Raw genomic sequence first — 12,424 nt, 5'->3', positions numbered from 1 at the left:
CATTCTATCACCTACACACAACATGGTGTTCATTACATAGCTTTCAGTGGTACTGGAACATACAGCTCAGCTGTAGGGGACCATGGGAGTGAACAAATTACATGCAATTGTATTCACACTAAAATGGTAGTCATCTGTGCACACTTATTTCATGTTCTTCACAATGTCTCTATTATTATTATTATTATTATTATTATTATTATTATTATTATTATTATTATTATTTTATGGCCAGCCAGTTAAGAGAACCACCTCAGGGGTGGCTGCTCTCAAGAGACATGAATCACTGGAGAGTGTGTACAGGTTTCTCTGCATGGTGATTTATTTTATTAGCCTCATTTTGGTGTGTGTGTGTGTGTGTGTGTGTGTGTGTGTGTAAAGAGAACAGGCATCAGAAATGGAAGCATTAGCCCATGTTCTTCAGAACTGGCAATCTATTTGCTTACAAAGAATGTGTCTGTGCTGCCCTGCTGTGAAATGACACACATGGCCATGGGGATGGAAACAGAACAAAAGAGCATCAACTCTTTCTTAAGGAATGTGGCGGTCAGAGGGTCAGAGGCAGCAGGCCACCATCTGCTCTAGTCTAGATACTGGCCCCAAAGGCCCCTGTGTTAAAGGCATTCATTGTGCCACTTCGAAGGTGGAACCTACAGGGGGTGAGGGTTATCAGAGGGAATCAGGTCACTGGAGGCATGCCCTTGAAGAGGAGATGGGGACCCCAGGCATTCCTTTTGTTCCCTGACCATGAGGTTGCTACAGGCTCTCCCTATTAGATGCAGCCTTGCCATGGGCCCAGAGCAGCAGCCTGACTAAGCATGGGTAGTGCTGGTTACTTCTCTGATTGCTATGGCAGAATACTTGATAAAAGCTTATGGTTCAAGAGAGGATGCAGGCCATCAGGGTGAAGGAGGTTTGCCATCAAATGTAGCTCTAGTAGAGGAGGCAGGGACATGATGTGGCCGCCCACATTGCATCTGCAGTCAGGAATCAAGAGAGGTGAGTGCTGATCTCAGCAGGCTTCCTCCTGTTCTCCCTGTCTGCTCAGTCTTGTACCTCCGTCCACAGGACGTGCCACCTACATTCAGGCTGTGTCTTTTCTCCTTAGCTAAACTCAGAAAAAACATCTCACAGGCAGACTCAAAGACATGTCACAGGCACACACAAAGATACATCACAGGCTCAAGCAAAAATGTATCATAGGCTAAGATATATCACGGGTGCACACAAAGATATATCACAGGCATACAGTAAGATATATCACAGGCACATGCTAAGATATGCCACAGTCACGGATGAAGATATATCATAAGCACATGCTAGATAGATCGCAGGTACCTCCTAAGACATGCTACAGGCACACGTAAAGATATGCCTTGTAGGTGATTCTAAATTCAGTCAGTTTGCTAGTGAAGATTAACTATCGCAAGAACTGAGATCTCTGAAGCCAGAGCCAAACTAAACCTTTCTTTCTGTCTCGTTGGCTGTCTGAAGCCTTTTGTTCCAGGGATGGGAAGCCGAGTGGTGCTTTACCCCGAGGTTTCAATCAGGACTGGGAAGACTACGGGGCTTGAACTGCACACTGGCACACTTCAGAGTGGAATCTTAGTAAAGAAATCATGGTAATGACAGACTGCTAATCATCTCTAATATGTAACCCCTACTGTCAAGAGTCTCTCCCATTTGAGTGGTGCAGCGAACACAGTTTGATGAGACATAAATCACATTTAAGACATACTTAAGTGTACTGCTAAGTGAGAGAAGCTAGCCTGAAGAATCCTGTACTGTGTGATTCCAAATATGGGGCATTCTGGGAAAGGTGAAACCACAGAGAGATGAATGCTCATTGGCTGATAATGGCTAGTGAGGAGAAGAAGGATGAGGGGACACAGAGGACTTTAGAACATGGCAGTGGCTTCATATGACACTAGAGATGTGGATGCTTGACATTCTATACCTGTACAAACCAGAGTCCCCAACGTTGAGTGTAAACCATGAACTAATTATTTATTGATGTAGGTCAATCAGTCTAACAAATGTGCTGCTGTGGTGTGGGATGCTGACAGTGAGGACGCTGACGAATAGGGCAGAAACACGAGGACATCTCTATACTTCCCTTGCAATTTTGCTCTCAGTCCCAGATTTCTATTATAAATAGCTTTTATTTTTAAAGAGCTAATCAGCCTTGTTGGCATATCTCAACGGGGGCCAAGAACATACGCAATCAGGACTAAGCACTCATGCTTTGTCCCCTCTTGTCCCAGCTGGTTTTGTTTGATGGGGTGTCCTGTTTATTTGTTTGTGCCAATATGACGCAAGCTAGAGGTATCTGAGAAGAAGAACATCAATTTGAGAAAATGCCCAAAGTAGATTCAAATGTGTGCAACCCTATTCTGCCTTCTCTCCATCGATGAAGCTGGAACATTCCACACCACAGCTCACTGCAGGCAGTGCTACCTCGGCACTGGTGGTCCTGGGTATATAAGAAAGCAGGTTGAGCAAGCCATGGGGAGCAAGCCAGGAAGCACTGCCTCCAGGATCCAGCCCTGCTTAAGTTTTTGCCCCAACTTTTTCTCAGCGATGAAGTGGGATGTAGAAGTTGTAAGTGGGAATGAACCCTTTCCTCTCCAAGTTGCTTTTGGTCCTTGTGTTTTACGGCAGCAATAGAAATCCTAACTAAGGCATCTCTACCCAGAAGGACCCTTGGAAAACAGCTGCAAGGCTGTATCCCTTGCTCATTCAGCTCTAGCTCCGGTTGACCTTGCCACGGCAGCCTCCTATCACAGTGCCCTTGTCACCCCATCACATACTCCTCTTGTAGCCTATCTTTCCCAGCTGGGGACACGGCAAGCACCTGTGATCTGTTTCCTCGGTACTGTCGGCTATATGGCTTTAGGGTCCTATCCTTTTCTCCTTCCTATATCAACATATAGGAAGTGCTCAAGTGAAGGAAGGAAGGAGCAAGTTAGTGAGTGGGTGAATATCAGAAACAAAGTCTCTGAGACAGGGAAGAGGGCTCTCTGCACATAGAAACAGTCCAAAGTAGCCTTGCTACAACAGGACTCAGGGAGGAAGGCATGAAGAAAGAGGAGGGTAAAAACAAGGGCATGAGCAGAGCTGTGTGACTTTTGGGGGGTGCCTGTGAGGATGCAGGGAGAGAGAGGTGGGATCTGGGATCACCCCCTTCTGCACCTTGCCCCGGAGGCCAGGAGGCCAGGCAGTGGCTGAAAGATGAGAAGACCTCTCCATCCAATTGTGCACGCTGTCGGCAAAGTTAGACTTTTCCTAGGGAGAAGCCGATGTGGCCCTCCTCCAGTGTTTGGAAACAAGCCTGATGTCTAAGCAAAGTTTCAGCAAAGAATATCTTAGGACAGGACATTTTGTAGAGAAAATATTGCTGGCTGCTTGCTTTTGACTTTCGGAAAAAAATGTTAGCAATGTTTCCTGCAGGCTCTTACTCCAAACCTGCCTAGCAGAGGACTCTGTCTCCTGAGCGGTGCTTCACAGAGAGTCTCTACTCATCACTTAGCATGCTTGAAAACATTCCCAGATACTTAGAGAGGTGCTGGGTCTCTCTGCCTCCTGGTTTCTTTCTACTGTTTTTTTTTTTTTTTCTGAGTAGCATAGGAGGGTGACTTGGCCCTAGCACTCTTCAATCTGGCGTGGGCTTCTTCCTTTAGAAACTATAAGCTGAAATGTAGATGCTAAAGCCCATCAGTAGGAGCCTAGTAAATTACAATTTTGCACTTCACCCTGGAGAATTATTCTACTGTTAAAAGCAACAGAGGACAGGGGTATGAAGGGTTGAGTGCCAAGTTTAAGTCAACAAGCCCAGTGAACTCCCCAGTATGATGCCAGTTTCTTATTAGATTTATTTACTTTATGGGTATGAGACTTTTGCCTGTGTATATGTATCTACACCATTTATACACCTGGTGCCTGTGGAGGTCAGAAGAGGGGGTTGGATACCCAAGAACTGGAATTATGGAGAGTTGTGAGGTCCTACAGTACTGCGACCAAACTTGGCTCCTCTATAAGAACATGTGCTCTGATCTACTGAGCCACCTCTCCAGCCACATGAAGCCAGATATTTTTAATGACCTTTTATATCTATCACTATATGCAACAAAAGTCTAACAAAATGTAGACCCGGAAATCTTTAAAAGTGGGATGGGATTACTATACAGGCTGATTTTATGCCACAGACCTTGTCAATATTCTAAAATTTTCAAGTGAATTTGTTACTTTCATTATTAACAACAGACTCAGGCATCCCTTAATGTTGTATTGATGTGTGTGTATATTGGCACACATACTTCTGTGTATCTGGGTGTCTGTGATTGGGGCGGGGGGAATGGAGAAGTATTGAATTTTTGTGTTGTCTTAGTCACTATTCTGTTGCTGTGAGGAGACATCACAGCCAAAGCAACTCTTATAAAAGAAAGCATTTCATTGGAGGCTTGCTTACAGTTGTAGAGGGTTAGTCTGTCATCATCATGGAGGGCGCAATGGCGGTAGGGAAGGCAGGATGCTGCGGAAGTAGCTGAGAGCTACATCCTGATCTGCAGTCTGCAGATAGGCAGGTGCGTGTGTGTGTGTGCGTGCGTGCATGCGTGTATGTGTGTGTGTGTGTGTGTGTGTAGAAGGGCTGAGTATGGAATGTGGGAAGGAAAAAAGGGGGGAGGCTAGGCCTGACATGGACTTTTTTTTTAAAAGATTTATTTATATTTTTTGTATATGATTACACACTGTAGCTGTACAGATAGTTGTGAGCCTTCATCTGGTTGTTGGGAATTGACTTTCAGGACCTCTGCTCACTCTGGTCAACCCACACTCCCTCAGTCCCTGCTTGCTCTGGCCCAAAGATTTATTTATTATTATAAATAAGTACACTGTAGATGTCTTCAGATGCACCAGAAAAGAGCATCAGATCTCATTATGGGTGGTTGTGAGTCACCATGTGGTTACTAGGATTTGAACTCAGGATTTTCAGAAGAGCAGTTGGTGCTCTTACCAGCTAAGCCATCTCACCAGCCCCCCCTGACATGGACTTTTGAAACCTCAAACCCCACCCCCAGTGAAATGGTTCCTACAACAAGTCCATTCCTACCCCAACAACCATCAACTGGGAACCAAACATTCAAATATATGAACCTATAGGGGCCATTCCTGTTCAAAGCACCGCACATGTTAAGAACTGTTAAAACTTTATAGCAAGTCTCAGATCTTTATGGTTTGCTTCTCTTGTTCATTTGGTAACCAATAATTGCCAAAATAGAGCAGAAAGTGAAAATATTTTCTAAGCTTCATGAGAAGCAACAGCGTGCCTTCTGCCTGAGGAGACCCCCTTTCTTTACAGCACGGGAACAGTCAGGAAGCAGTTGGCAGCAGTGTACATTGAGACATGGTGGCTGGGGCTCAGGAGATGGACAGAGCCAAGGGATCCAGAGTAACTGCTGGTGTGGTTAAGGATGCAGCTTCCCAGGTTCTTACTGTATCTCTGCCACACAGCTGCCGTGCTCCCTGGAGCAAATCACTCTCTCATCTACAGAGGATGTGATAAGTCCTACTTCACTGGGTAGTTTTGAATATGAGTTAATGTACAAGCACAAAAAAAGGCACCTCCAACCATTTCTGAGGCAATAAGATGCTGGGTTCATATTGCCTTGTAGGAGTAAGCGAAGACCTAGCAATGCAGTTTAATAAAAGAAAAGGAGCTAGGCTGGGAGTGTGGCTTAGTTAGTAGAGTGCTAGCCTACCATTCTCAAGACCCCCACCCCCACCCCCAGATACAATTTCCCAGAAGCATATGAACCAAGCATGGTGCTATGAGCCTGCAATCTTAACACTCAGGAGGCAAGGGCAGGAGGACCAGAAATTCAAAGTCATTCTCAATTATATAGTAAGTTTCAGGCCAACCAGGGATACAGGAAAAAATACAAATATCAGAGAGAGACAGAGACAGAGACAGAGACAGAGAAACAGAGACAGAGACAGAGAGACAGAGAGAGAGAGAGAGAGAGAGAGAGAGAGAGAGAGAGAGAGAGAGAGAGAGAGAGAGAGAGAACACAAAATTTGGTCCAACTCAGCTCAGCCTCAATAAACAAAGACGTGCTATCTGAAGCTGCTTGAGAACACATGGAATAGAGGAGGAGCTCTTAAAGCAATTTCATTCTCATACAGACCAACTTGTGGATCAGCCACTGGTCACCAAGCATGCCCTGGGTCTCTGCAGTGTTCCAAGCACATGTGAGCCCAACACAGACATGATGACCACCAGCATCAACTTTTTCAAATGGATTCTAGTTGGAAAACTTCTGGGCTCATTTACTGTGGTGTTGGCATATACCCAGGTTGTAGTTTCTGCTGTGTTGTTCATGAATAAAGAAAAAGATTTGGTCTAGTAGACTTTCAACATTCACAGCTCTTTAAAAATATTGTATCTATTAGGTGTGTGTGTTCTCTCATGAGCACATGTATACATGCTGTAGTGTGTGTGGAAACCAGAGAACAACTTTTGGGTGTCAGTTTTCTCCTTTTACTATTTGAGGTTTGGGGCTTGAACTCAGTTCATCAGGCATGGTGCTAAATGCTTTTGCCAACTGAGTCATCTGACCAGCCCTCAACACTGACAACTCTTGTGTGCTAATGAAGAATCACAAGAATAAAAAGCGTTACTCGATTATGTGCATTATCTATAAATCCAACAGATCTTCATTGCTTTGTCCTTCTCAAATATATATTTAGGCTTCTGGCTCACCTCCATTTCCCATCTGTCTCTCCCTCTCAAAGTGCAAACATTCACTAAGGACCAGGGGAAGAGCTTAGTGCCAGGCTGCCCATGAATCCATTTCTCTCGTGGCTTCCCTTGGCTAACACCTTGCCTGTCTCTCTCACCAAAATCCTTGGGAATACACCCCCAAGAGTCAGCAGCTACTGCCTCTGACCACACCTGGGAAAAGCCCTTGGAGAAGGCAAGCTGAGGAGCTTCTTCATCTACTGAGAATTATGACAGAGATATGAAACTCCCACCTCTCTGTGAGGTTCCTACGCAGATGGTGCCAAAAAAGCTAGGAGCTTCATTACAGAATTCTAGTGAGTCATTTGTTCAGTGGGTATCATACACACTTCAAGTCGCATTGCCATAGATGGAGCTGAGAGTCTGGTCTCCTGGGGAGAGCTAAAACTCAGACTGGAATCATTGTAAGAATTTCCACGGGAAACCCTCTAAGGGAAGCAGAGTGACTTGCTAATTGTAGTTCATTCTAAATCTAACGGCAGTGTAGCTTTTATGAAGAAAGATCAGAAGGTTTGAATGCCAGTCATCAGCGGAGGGAATCTCTGAATGTGGCAGGCATGGTGGGCTCCTTCAGTGAGGAGATCAGTCAAATTGCCTTTCTCTGAGATGCTTTCCAACACTAAAAATTGTTAAATCATCTTTGTGCTGGCTGTGTATTTCAAAAATTCAACCTTTCAATCACTTTCACAGGCACCCCACACTGCCCTCCCCAGATTTCCAACATTTCCTTGATGCAGTGTGATTACAATGGAAAGGAATGCTATTCCTCTCCAGCCACGGGGAAGAATTGGTCTTCCTTTGTCTCAGAAAATAAATCAGTGCTTGTGTCATAGACCTTGACCTAAGTCTTAATTAATGCCCATGGCCTGTTTAGACCAGTGTGTGCACTTTAACCAGACGGTCCCAAGAGGAAGAATTAAGTGGCCACAGAAAGGAAAAGGCCTATATTTTGATAGGTCTTAATTCTTCTTAATGTTCTTAATGTTCAGTAGAGTGAAAATTGGGTCTCTATTTTATGCTTAAGTGTTCTAGTTAATCCTGCCTCTAATACACATCATTAATTTAGCCAAAACCTTGATTTAGTATGGTACAGTGGCTCCTGTCTGCAATCCCAGCACTTCCAAATCTGACTCAGGAGGACATCTGCAAGTTCAGGTCTAGCCTGGGCTACATATTGAATTCTAGGCCATGCAAAACAAAAGTGAAACCTTATCTCCAAACAAGAAAACAAAAATAATAACAAGATTAATATATGAACTATATTATTATTTATTATATTATATGTTACATATAATATAATAATTATATTAGCATATGTTCAGCTCACTAACTGCCATCACTGTATTGAATTTTCACAGTGGACCTAGAGATTGTTGATTGTATTCTTCTCTTTACTGATAATGAAACCAAGGAGGCTGTGATAGGAGGCCATTTAGGTAAAACTTTTGTGCAGCTGATCAAATGATGTAGGTGTTACCAGAACCCAGGTCTTCTGCTAAGGATTTGTTCAGAGTTCAGCCAATGACAAGGTAATGCCTTTGCCAGGGTCTGGGCCATTTATATCTTCAGTGTGAAGACACTGGCTTTCTTCATTCTCCCTTTTATTAGGAGTCTTCCTTTTTTTTCCATGTCTGCCATTTCACCTCTTCCCCCCATATCAGCTATAAGAATTAACCTGTGTGAAAAGCTTTCATATGTATGAAGTGTCCCTTGGAGACTTTTCTTCTTAAATCCTACGTTGTTTCCGCCTCCCTTTTTGCCACTCGTAATTGTGAAGGTACCCTCTCAAGTACCCATCTTCCATAGGTCTCCTCAAATTTACTTTATTAGAACTGTCTAGTTGTGATGGATTTGACCCCAAGGCTGTTAATCACTGTATCTCAAAGCTCCTGGACTTTCCATTCAACGACATGCTTTATAGAGTGAATAAGCTCTGCTTTTCTAGAAGAGAGAATTTCAAGGAGCAGACAGAGCTGAAGGCATCTGTCTTTAACTCTTCCCTGCTGTCTACCATTCAGACAGCCTGGGCTCTCCCAGGCTCATCTCTCACTACAATATCATCATTATCATCAACTCAGTATGGGTCCTCACAGACAGACCTGCAACAGAACTAGTTTCCCTTTGGAAAAAAAAAATGCAAGAATAGGTCTGTAGGAGGCTGAGGTCATTTGGTATTCCTCCATGGAAACAGGGCATCTCTTTATTAATCAGAAGGCTTAATCTGATGAATCAATCAGAGGTAGGAGGGGAAATTGAGTGTGCCCAACCGTGAGTGGGTAATAGAAGATTTGGTCACCATAAACTACTCCTTCTAAACATCCAGCTTGCCACCTACTGTCCCTTGCTGACCCTAAGCTGGGAGCAGAAGTCAAGAGACAGGAAATTCAGGAATTTCTTTTGTCACAGAAAGAGTCAGCCATAATAGTTATCATTGCAAAATAAATAATCTGTGATTGGGAGGAATTCCAAACTATAGCTCCTCTTTTTCTTCAAAGCTATTTTCATTTCTCAGGAACATTCTATTGGCCAGTGGGATATTCAATGAGGAGGTATAAGGGATTGGGGGTGTGCAGAATGATAGAATAATAGGCCATTTAAGCAAACATACTTCTCTGATTCACAGCTATCTTTTGAGGAAGGTAGCATCCCTACAGCTTTAGAGTGCATATATGGGTTATAAAATCATCCATTCTGCATGGGTCCATATACTGGTTAAGTCAAAGGCCTGTGTGTAGTTTTTTAAACCTCTTCATGAGTTAGCGCTCTCATTTTAGATAATAATGCTATGATTACTTTAAATCACTTTATATAGTAATGCCATACACATGTGGGAAAGTACACCCTGAGGTACCACCCAGAGGTACAGTGACTGTTTGGAAATTGCACAGGCTTCAGCATGCAGTTACACCCACAGTTAAGTCCTGTTATATCAAAAGGACACATGCCAGGATCCGCACAGGGAAGAGACCTGGCATCTTCTACCAGGAGTCCTGTTCTGAAGGAGCATGCTGGATGCATATGCCTCTTCCAGCAATGACTTATGTAGGATATGGAATGCTGACTACCTAGGAAGATCATTAGAGACTTAGTGCTAAAGTATTGATTGGGGCTGGTCATTTAGACACTCTCTGTCTTAAACACCACTATCCCAGACTCCTGGGAAAAAGCAGGTTTGGGGTATAAAGCACATTGTTTTTGTACATAGCTGAAAATGGATGGAATGGCAGGAGTTTCCTATGAGTCCCAAGATGTAAGCCAAGGCCCAGCCTTACAAGCAGGGCTTCCTGAGGACAGTGGTTTCAGGTCTCTGTGTATTCATGCTGTTTTGCACATTGCCTCATTGGATTGTTGGGAAATTAGATGAGTGTGCATCCTTACAACACTACCTTATACTTGAGAAACTCTAAAACTTTTTAAGTCATTACTAGTAAATACAACAGAAACATGGGGATTTAAAATTGCCACAAGGCCACAGTTAGCTAACTAGAATTTGAATTCTCACCTATCTGACTAAAAACCCCCATTCATGCATCAATTTGCTCCACTCTAACAAGAACAAAATGGCCTCCTTCTTCAAATCACCACAGAATGGAGTTGGTTGCTCACTACTCTGTCAGGCTTTCAGTGGAAGGAGATTATAAATATGAGTGGTGGTGTTGAGTGCATAGCTTTCTTGAGCTATAAGCAATGTAACATTACGATGCACAGTCCTCATTGGTTAAACCTGTTCAGAGTGTGTCCCAGATTGATTTCTTTTTGCTCTGATAACATCGTGGCCTAAAGTAACTTGGAGAAGGAAAGGCTTTACCTGGCTTACACTTCCAGGTACAATCCAACATTGAGGGATGTCTGGGAAAGAACTAGTGCAGAAAGCATTATGGGATGCTGCTTACTGGCTTGCCTACAAGCTTACACTCAGCCAGCTTTCTTATACAACTCAGGACCACCTCCCCAGGCATGGTATCACCCACATCAATCAATAGCAGGAAAATGTCCCATAGACATGTCTGCAGCCTGTCTGATCCAGGCAATCTTCCAATTAAGACTCCCTCAGATGATGCTAGGCTGTGTCTGGTTGACAGCTGAAGCTAACTAGAAGAGAGTAGATCTATGAGCCACAACTTTAATGAACCAAGAAAGCATATTTTGGACTCTGTACCATCTTTCTTTCTTGATCAATTAGTGATGCTTCCTTGATGCCCCTTATTTTTCAATGTATGTATGCCAGATGCCCCAAGAATTTCTATTAGTAAGATCTAGGTAGTAGATCTTTCTGTGATAATCAGAAGTCATTCAGCCATAAAGCATTTTAGGCCTAAAAATTCCTTCTTCGCCCCTTCCCCTGCGGAAGCCATCTTCAATTTCATTTATTATGGGATGGCTTCTGTCTCATGTTTCTCCCAGGTTTGAGGGCAGCAGAAGTACCCATGTTAGTCAGGGTTCTCTAGAAAAACAGAACTGATAAGAGTGAATAACCTTTCCTCCCCTGCCTCCATATGTATATGGGACACACACACACACACACACACACACACACACACACACACACAATTTATTAGAATGGCTTACAAGCTGTGATCTAACAATGGTTATCTACCAATGGAAGTCCAAGAATCCAGTAGCTGTTCAGTCCATAAGGATTGATGCCTCAGCTTGTCTTCAGTACATGCCAGCATCCCAAAGAAGTATGCTCTAAAGCCAGTGAAGCAATGGACTTGCCAACAAGAGGGAGGGCAATCAGGCAGAGAACTGCCTTTATATAAGCTACTATGGGAAGGTATGGACCAGATTAAAGGTGGATCTCTCCACCTCAAAGGATCAGGATTAAAAGTAGGTTTTCCTACTTCAGACAATTTAATTAAGAAAAATTCTTCATAGGTGTGCCCAGGTGCTTGAGTTTCAGGTAATTTCAGATATAGTCAAATTGACAAGCAAGAATAGCTACCACAGTTCCCAACAGCTATCTTAAATGTACCCTAGGCAACTGTGGGGCCAGTCAGCCTGGCAGTTCCACAGAAATGCCTTCATTAAAATGATCACAGTCAACTGAGAGAAATCTTTTGATTAAAAGCCTAGCAAGCTAGAAAGAGGGAAAGGGCTAGAAGAACCCTTTAGAAGGAAAGTTAAAAATTTTCTAAAAGTTACTTCCTTAGTGGATCATTGATATCTGGCCACAGAGTATGAAGAAGCAACTTCAGATTAATAACTTCTTTCAATGTTACCATTGTTAATCACAATGCATCTATTTTTTTTTAATAAGCAAATATTTTGTAAACCTCTTAGTCACTTTTATTTCCTTATAATCTAGAATTATACATGGTGGAACTTCAGTAAAAAATCAGTTCAATTAGTATGCAAACCTCAAAGCATTCATCTTTGGGCTCTGTGGTGGATGATATCCCAGGTGAAGAGGTGTCTATGTCCTGGATAGCTGTAGTCAGCCCAGAACCAGATCTTGACACCTACATAAATCACTTCCTTTGGTAAGAAAAGTGTGGTGGTTTGAATGAGAATGATTCATACATTTGAATACTTACTCACCAGTAGAATTATTTGGGAAGAATTAGGAGGTGTGGCCTTGTTGTAAGAAGTGTGTCACTGGGAATGAGCTTTCAAAAATCAACC

General features: G+C 43.1%; 1 protein-coding gene across 2 annotated transcripts in view; it reads left to right on the top strand.

The window, feature by feature from the left end:
- The window catches only part of Nedd9 (neural precursor cell expressed, developmentally down-regulated 9), a 180,565-nt gene that overhangs the window by 5,817 nt on the left and 162,324 nt on the right, over positions 1-12,424 (top strand). The window lies entirely within an intron of this gene.

The sequence above is a fragment of the Mastomys coucha genome, unplaced genomic scaffold (assembly GCF_008632895.1).
Source record: "Mastomys coucha isolate ucsf_1 unplaced genomic scaffold, UCSF_Mcou_1 pScaffold7, whole genome shotgun sequence".
NCBI classification, from domain to species: Eukaryota; Metazoa; Chordata; class Mammalia; order Rodentia; family Muridae; genus Mastomys; species Mastomys coucha.
This window is presented reverse-complemented; position numbering and strand designations above follow the sequence as displayed.